The sequence below is a fragment of the Hyperolius riggenbachi genome, chromosome 4 (genome assembly GCF_040937935.1).
Source record: "Hyperolius riggenbachi isolate aHypRig1 chromosome 4, aHypRig1.pri, whole genome shotgun sequence".
Lineage (NCBI taxonomy): Eukaryota > Metazoa > Chordata > Amphibia > Anura > Hyperoliidae > Hyperolius > Hyperolius riggenbachi.
In genome coordinates, this window is record NC_090649.1 from 50,181,039 (window position 1) to 50,189,568 (window position 8,530).

Here is an 8,530-nt window from a genome sequence, read left to right on the forward strand (position 1 = left end):
ACACTTGAATTCATACTATTGTACAACGCAATTTATACTGTTATACTGTTATATTTGTTATATTTGCTCAAAATGTGTACATACATATATGCGCAGATTTATATTTTAACTTTATGCCTATGTATGTCCACTTTATTGTTCTCAATAAAAAAATTTGGTGGGAAAAAAAAAATAAATTTTAAAACTTCCCGCAAGAAATCGACCACTTCACTGTGCAAAAACGCCATAAATGCATTGCATTATTTGCATAGTTTTCCAGTTTTGTAATAGTTTTCTGCTCTGTCTCTTATTATGTGCATTTACTGGTGAAAAGCGGTCTCTTATTATGTGCATTTACTGGTGAAAAGTGGTCTCTTATGTGCATGTACTGGTGAGGACAGTTAGTGACATGGCTATGTACTCTGTAATGTGCTGCATAAGATGTCAGTGCGATATAAATACTGTAAAAAACATTTTTTAAAAAGCCCATTGCTTAGCCCCACTCTACATAAAAGTGCGCTTCTGACTCCGCCCCTAACTCCACCCCCTGTCCGGTTTTCTCCATCAGCCGACCTGGCAACCCTAAGTGTCACTACTCCAGAGATGATAAGCTGTATGCACAGGCAGAAGAGAAGGTATGCAGGCAGGCTGCTAAGAACACTTCCTGTCCTGTGTGCAGACTCCCAGTACTGTTATAACTGCTAGAATGTGCCCTGCTCTTTTGATACTAGAGTTTTCTTTGAAAGCTGGTTAGGCTGTAGGCTGGTAAAGCTGTAAACCTGTGCTTTAGTGCTGTGCTGTCTCTCCCTCTCCCCTCTCTGTTCCTCTTCCCCCTCTTCCATCTTATGCTGTCTCTACCACTCTCTGTTCCTCTGCACTCCCTTCCATCTTATGCTGTCTCTCCCTCTCCCCTCTGTTTCTCTGCACCCTCTTCCATCTTATGCTGTCTACCCCTCCCCCTCTCTGTTCCTCTACCCCCCTCTTACATCTTATGCTGCCTCTCCCTCTCTACTCTTTCCCTCTGCTCGGATTACGTGTATTTTCTGGTGAAACGCTTCCACATTACGATTATTTTCTGACAACGCTGCCCCATTACGATTATTTTCTGGTGAAACGCTGCTGCCCTATGATTAATTTCTGGTGAAATGCTGCTGCAATAAGTGTATTTTCTGGTGAAACGCTGCCACCTTACGAATATTTTCCGGTGAACTGCTGCTGCAATAAGTGTATTTTCTGGTGAAACACTGCCACATTACGATTATTTTCTGGTGAATTACGATTCTGAATTACGATAATAACTATTATTTTCTGATGAAACACTGCCGCATTATGATTATTTTCCTGGGGGGGAGGGGCTTGGGGGGCGCCACAGGTTTTCTTGCCTGGAGTGACAAAATTACTAGAGGCACCCCTGGGCCCCGTTGCAAGTTTTCATTGCCCCGCCCCCAACCACTCTAAATGTAACAATTGATGCGGCGCACTAAAACCTACCAAGGACAACCACAGTGTCATAGGTGCAAGAAGGATGATGGGAAACAGTGTGTTAATGATTACTACTATGTAAACCAATTTGGGGCTGAATTTCGGACGTGGGCACAGGATGACTCCAGGGGGCTGCAAGAAACCCCAGATACAGTAAGTTAAACTGATTTCACTTTTTGTTGAGTTTAGATTGCCTTTAATCTACCCATCACCTTCAGACCAACACTAACCTACCCATCACCTGCAGGCCAACATTAACCTGCCCATCACCTGCAGATCAACATTAACCTACCCATCACCTGCAGATCTACACTAACCTGCCCATCACCTGCAGGCCAACACAAATCTGGCGATCACATGCAGACCAATAATAACCTGGCTATCACCTGCAAACCAACACTAACCTCCCCATCTGTACACCAACACTAAGCTACCCATCACCTGCAGTCCAACACTAACCTCCACCTGCAAACCAACACTAACATACCCATCACCTACAGACCAAAACGAATTTACCCATCACCTACAGGCCAACACTAACCTGACGATAACATGCAGACCAACACTAACCTGGCTATCACCTGCAAACCAACACTAACCTTCCAATCTGTAGACCAACACTAACATACCCATCACCTACAAACCAAAACTAACTTACCCGTCAACTACAGACCAACACTAACCTCCCCATCTGCAGACCAATGCTAACCTGCCCATCACCTGCAGACCAACACTAACCCACTCATCACCTGTAGACCAACACTAACCTCCCCACCTGCAGCCCAACACTAACTTGCCCATCACCTGCAAAGCAACACTAACCTACCCATCACCTGCAGACTAAAGCTAACTTACCCATCACCTGCAGGTCAACACTTAAGGTGGCCATACATCAGGCGACTTGGCGGCCAATCGACCAATTTCTTTGGCTCTGTGTGAGGGCTTTGTTTATCCCTCACGGACAGGTCTCTGCCCTCAGTTTCAGCTTGTCTGTGAGTTTGTCAGGCTGAGGGGGGAGGGATCTGCCTGTTACATGCTGATAAACTGTGATACTGGGCATACATGGCTTGATTTTGCCGCTCGATTCTCCCCCTCGATCGTTTCGCCACTCGATTCCGCAGGCGATTCTCTTATCTTCTGCTCACTTATCTTATCTTTAACCATTTTCTTCAGACCGTACATGTCAGAAATTATCAATCGAGTCATCTTAATAGCTCAAAAATCGAGCCGTGTATTCCCAGCATAAGAATCCCAAACTGGAGTGCAGATAATTCACCATGTAATAAAAACTTGTAATATACTGTATATATATACTAATATTGATGATTTTGGCATACAGCTCATGAAAACCCAAAATTCCTATCTCAAAAAATTAGCATATCATGAAAAGGTTCTCTGAACGAGCTATTAACCTAATCATCTGAATTAACTAATTAACTCTAAACACCTACAAAAGATTCCTGAGGCTTTTAAAAACTCCCAGCCTGGTTCATTACTCAAAACCACAATCACGGGTAAGACTGCCGACCTGACTGCTGTCCAGAAGGCCATCATTGACACCCTCAAGCAAGAGGGTAAGACACAGAAAGACATTTCTGAACGAATTGGCTGTTCCCAGAGTGCTGTATCAAGGCACCTCAGTGGGAAGTCTGTAGGAAGGAAAAAGTGTGGCAGAAAATGCTGCACAACAAGAAGAGGTGACCGGACCCTGAGGAAGATTGTGGAGAACTAAAGGACAGATTCCAGAACTTGGGGGACCTGCGGAAGCAGTGGACTGAGTCTGGAGTAGAAACATCCAGAGCCACCGTGTACAGGCATGTGCAGGAAATGGGCTACAGGTGCCACATTCCCCAGGTCAAGCCACTTTTGAACCAGAAACAGCGGCAGAAGCGCCTGACCTGGGCTACAGAGAAGCAACACTGGACTGTTGCTCAGTGGTCCAAAGTACTTTTTTCGGACGAAAGCAACTTTTGCATGTCATTCGGGAATCAAGGTGCCAGAGTCTGGAGGAAGACTGGGGAGAGGGAAATGCCAAAATGCCTGAAGTCCAGTGTCAAGTACCCACAGTCAGTGATGGTCTGGGGTGCCATGTCGGCTGCTGGTGTTGGTCAACTATGTTTTATCAAGGGCAGGGTCAATGCAGCTAGCTATCAAGAGATTTTGGAGCACTTCATGCTTCCATCTGCTGAAAAGCTTTATGGAGATAAAGATTTCATTTTTCAGCACGACCTGGCACCTGCTCACAGTGCCAAAACCACTGGTAAATGGTTTACTGTTAAATGGTATTTTCTGGTAAATGGTATTACTGTGCTCAACTGGCCTACCAACTCTCTTGACCTGAACCCCATAGAGAATCTGTGGGATATTGTGAAGAGAAAGTTGAGAGACGCAAGACCCAACACTCTGGATGAGCTTAAGGCCGCTATCGAAGCATCCTGGGCCTCCATAACAACTGAGCAGTGCCACAGGTTGATTGCCTCCATGCCACGCCGCACTCATTTCTGCAAAAAGATTCCCGACCAAGTATTGAGTGCATAACTGAACATAATTATTTGAAGGTTGACTTTTTTGTTTTAAAAACACTTTTCTTTTATTGGTCGGATGAAACATGCTAATTTTTTGAGATAGGAATTTTGGGTTTTCATGAGCTGTATGCCAAAATCATCAATATTAAAACAATATTTACTTCAGTTGTGTATAATGAATCTAAAATATATAAAAGTCTAATGACTTTCTAATGTTGAAGTTTTCCACATTTTGTCATATTACTGCCACAGACATGAATCAATTTTATTGAAATTCCACATGAAAGACCAACACAAAGTGGTGTACACATGAGAAGTGGAGCGAAAATCATACATGATTCCAAACATTTTTTACAAATAAATAACTGCAAAGTGGTGTGTGCATAATTATTCGGCCCCCTTTGATATGAGTGCAGTCAGTTGCCTATAGACATTGCCTGATGAGTGCTAATGACTAAATAGAGTGCACCTGTGTATAATCTAATGTCAGTACAAATACAGCTGCTCTGTGAGGGCCTCAGAGGTTGTCTAAGAGAATATTGGGAGCAACAACACCATGAAGTCCAAAGACACCACACCAGACAGGTCAGGACACATAAAGTTATTGAGAAATTTAAAGCAGGCTTAGGCTACAAAAAGATTTCCAAAGCCTTGAACATCCCACGGAACACTGTTCAAGCGATCATTCAGAAATGGAAGGAGTATGGCATAACTGTAAACCTACCAAGACAAGGCCATCCACCTAAACTCAAAGGCCGAACAAGGAGAGCGCTGATCAGAAATGCAGTCAAGAGGCCCATGGTGACTCTGGACGAGCTGCAGAGATCTACAGCTCAGGTGGGAGACTCTGTCCATAGGACAACTGTTAGTCATGCACTGTACAAAGTTGGCCTTTATGGAAGAGTGGCAAGAAGAAAGGCATTGTTAACAGAAAGCATAAGAAGTCCCGTTTGCAGTTTGCCACAAGCCATGTGGGGGACACAGCAACCATGTGGAAGAAGGTGCTCTGGTCAGATGAGACCAAAATGGAACTTTTTGTCCAAAATGCAAAACGTTATGTGTGGCGGAAAACTAACACTGCACATAACTCTGAACACACCATCCCCACTGTCAAATATGGTGGTGGCAGCATCATGCTCGGGGGGGGGGGGGGGGTGCATCTCTTCAGCATGGACAGGGAAGCTGATCAGAGTTGATGGGAAGATGGATGGAGCCAAATACAGGGCAAACCAGGAAGAAAATCTCTTGGAGACTGCAAAAGACTTGAGACTGGGGCGGAGGTTCACCTTCCAGCAGGACAATGACCCTAAACATAAAGCCAGGGCAACAATGGAATGGTTTAAAACAAAACATATCTATGTGTTAGAATGGCCCAGTCAAAGTCCAGATCTAAATCCAATCGAGAATAAGTGGCAAGATCAGAAAACTGCTGTTCACGGACGCTCTCCATCTAATCTGACTGAGCTGGAGCTGTTTTGCAAAGAGGAATGGGCAAGGATTTCAGTCTCTAGATGTGCAAAGCTGGTAGAGACATACCCTAAAAGACTGGCAGCTGTAATTGCAGCAAAAGGTGGTTCTACAAAGTATTGACTCAGGGGGCCGAATAATTACGCACACCCCACTTTGCAGTTATTTATTTGTAAAAAATGTTTGGAATGATGTATGATTTTCGTTCCACTTCTCATGTGTACACCACTTTGTGTTGGTCTTTCACGTGGAATTCCAATAAAATTGATGCATGTTTGTGGCAGTAATGTGACAAAATGTGGAAAACTTCAAGGGGGCTGAATACTTTTGCAACCCACTGTATGTATATATATATATATATATATATATATATATATATATATATATATATATATATATATATATATATATATATATATATATCTCACTTCCTTGTTAGCGGCCATATTTTTTGTTTGTAAACACTGCCTAAAACTGGCGATTTAAAGCCAGGATCATGGCGGGGAGAGGCAGAAATGGCATAGAGGGATCCAAGAGATCACAGTGACTCGATTAGTATGTTTTTTTATTGTACAAATTGGACAGTACAGATTCTCTTTACGTTTCTTCTTTAGGCATGATACAGTACTGAACCAGAACCATACAAATGTCATATACCGAAGTTTATATAACATTTTCTAGGGTGTACAGCAATCTGACACCATGTTGCAGTCTTCTGTAAAATATCAAAGCGCTATAGCTGATACAAAATTAAAACGTCCCAACGGAGTGCGCTACCACAAGGTCCGGCAAGACCTAAAAACTTGTACACAATCGCTTAAGCGCACATCCTAATTCGTATAAAAGTCCACATAAACATCAATCAGGAGTTCTCATATGCCGTTCTCATATGCAATTTCTTGGTCTCTTGTGCCACCATCACCATGGACACCCAACAGTAACCAGACTCACCAGATGTATTGGCCACTGCTAGACTGGCCAACCATGCACAAATCCAGGAGCCTCAGTACTTCAGGATCCTGGTACCGATGTGATGCTGTCCTTTTAGACCACCATCATCCTCCACATTATCCATGCAAAGTACCTCAAAGAAATAGCCTGCATAGCGTAACTCCGTATAAAACTTAAAACTTTAATTATAAAATTGCACTCACATGCTCCAAAAGGTATTTCACATATAGAGTTTTATGGGCTCTCCCCCGTTGCCTGGCAGGGCACAGCTTGTGTTGGGTCCTCCAGCTCCCCCTCCACTCAGCTTGCAGACACCACCGCCTCCACCGGCCGTTCACTTCCTGGTATGTCCAACCTCCCGCCCTCCCGTTACGTTTTCCGCGTTCGATTATCCGCGTGATCTGTTAGCCATTCGATTCCCCGCTCGAGTCTCTTCTCTTCCGCTCGTTTTTCTTATCTTTTTTACATTCACTTCTATGAGAAATCGAGTGGAACAGAATCGAGCGGAGAATCGGACATGTCGGAATTTATAGATCGCTCAGAGAATCGAACGCGGAAACGTAACGTGTATTCCCAGCATTAGATCTATTCAGCCTGAGAGCATGTGGCAATGGGTAGACACACACACTACTCACATTAGCTATTTGCCAACAACCTACAGATATACACAAACTATTCAGATTCGCAATCAGGGAACAACAAGTAATACAGTAAAACTAATAAAAGATTGGGAAGTCTACCAGAGCAGATTCTAGGCTACACCCATTATCCCCCCCCACCCCCACCCCGCCGTGACATGCTGCACGCTGCACTCACTCCTTTCCTATTTACTTTGGGGGTGGGGGGTCATTTAAAGCAGAACTGAACTCAGAACTTCCTCTCTGCTCTAAAACATACACAGCAGCATGATAACCTTTAAACAAAGTACATTTCTTTGTTACAGCTGATACAAATACTGGATTAAATCTAAAATGTGTCTATCTATCTGCCATGGCAGTCAGCTTGCACAGCTCTCTAAATACATACAGGGTGCATTTCCATATGTTTTCCTTCTGTCCTGTGCAAGAGTTCAGCTCCAGCACCGGGTTTCAAATGCCCTAGGTACACCACTGCACTGACCCTACCCATAGGACTCAACAGTACCAATCTGAACAGGTTCATCCCTGATGCCCCCAAGTCCTGTGTTCAGCCTCCGCCTTCTAAATTCCTGACACTCCCTCTGCAAACAGCTTTAATAGAAAATGATTATTTCTTCCTGTGATACAATGACGGCAGTCATGTTGTTTGTAAACATTACACAGAGGCAGGCTTATCTGCATCTTCAGTACTCAGCCTGTGAAAAAAAACCTTATCCCCCCTCCTCCTCCCTCCTCCCCTCTGCCTCTGAAATCTCTGGCTAGTAATACCTCCCCCTCCTCCCAGGGCTGGTTTAAGCAACAATGGGGCCCCAGGGCAAAATTAACCTTGGGGGCCCCCCCAACAGATACCCCGGAGCAAAAATTGGCATTAAGGGACCTTTTTTGCAGCTGGTATAGTCAGGGTTTGAAGCCCCAATCGGTCGGAGCTCCACATTCTGGCTACCCCAGCCTGCATGGGGGACAAGGGGTTAAAAAGTTTCATGAGGGGGGACCCCACATAATTAAAAAAAAAAATTCCCACACTCTAAACATAAAAAAATATTGGGAAAATAGGAAAAAAATGCCAGGGATCTTCATACAGCCATATTGCGACTGTACAGCAATCCCTGGCCAAAGTGCTGCGGCTGCGTATGGACCCCCTGGAAACCCCGTCAGGAAATTTATTGCTCTCTCTTTTGATACATGTAAAATTACACTACCATCAGGTTTGCTACTAAAAGTGACATTTACCACATTTAAAAGTATACTTTTTTCCTTCGAAACTTTAAAATCGATTTTCTCAAAAACTATAAGGTCTTTTTGAAAAATTGTTTTTTCCTCTTATTCCCATGATCTCCTTAACATATCCTGCAAATTTAGGGTTTCTAGAGTTTAAGGGGGATTTGCTATTAACCATTAAAGTCGGCTGGTTTTTAAATGTGTATTTTTTTTTCCGTTGAAACTTTAAAGAGACGCTCCAGTGAAAATAATGTAGTAAAAAAAGTGCTT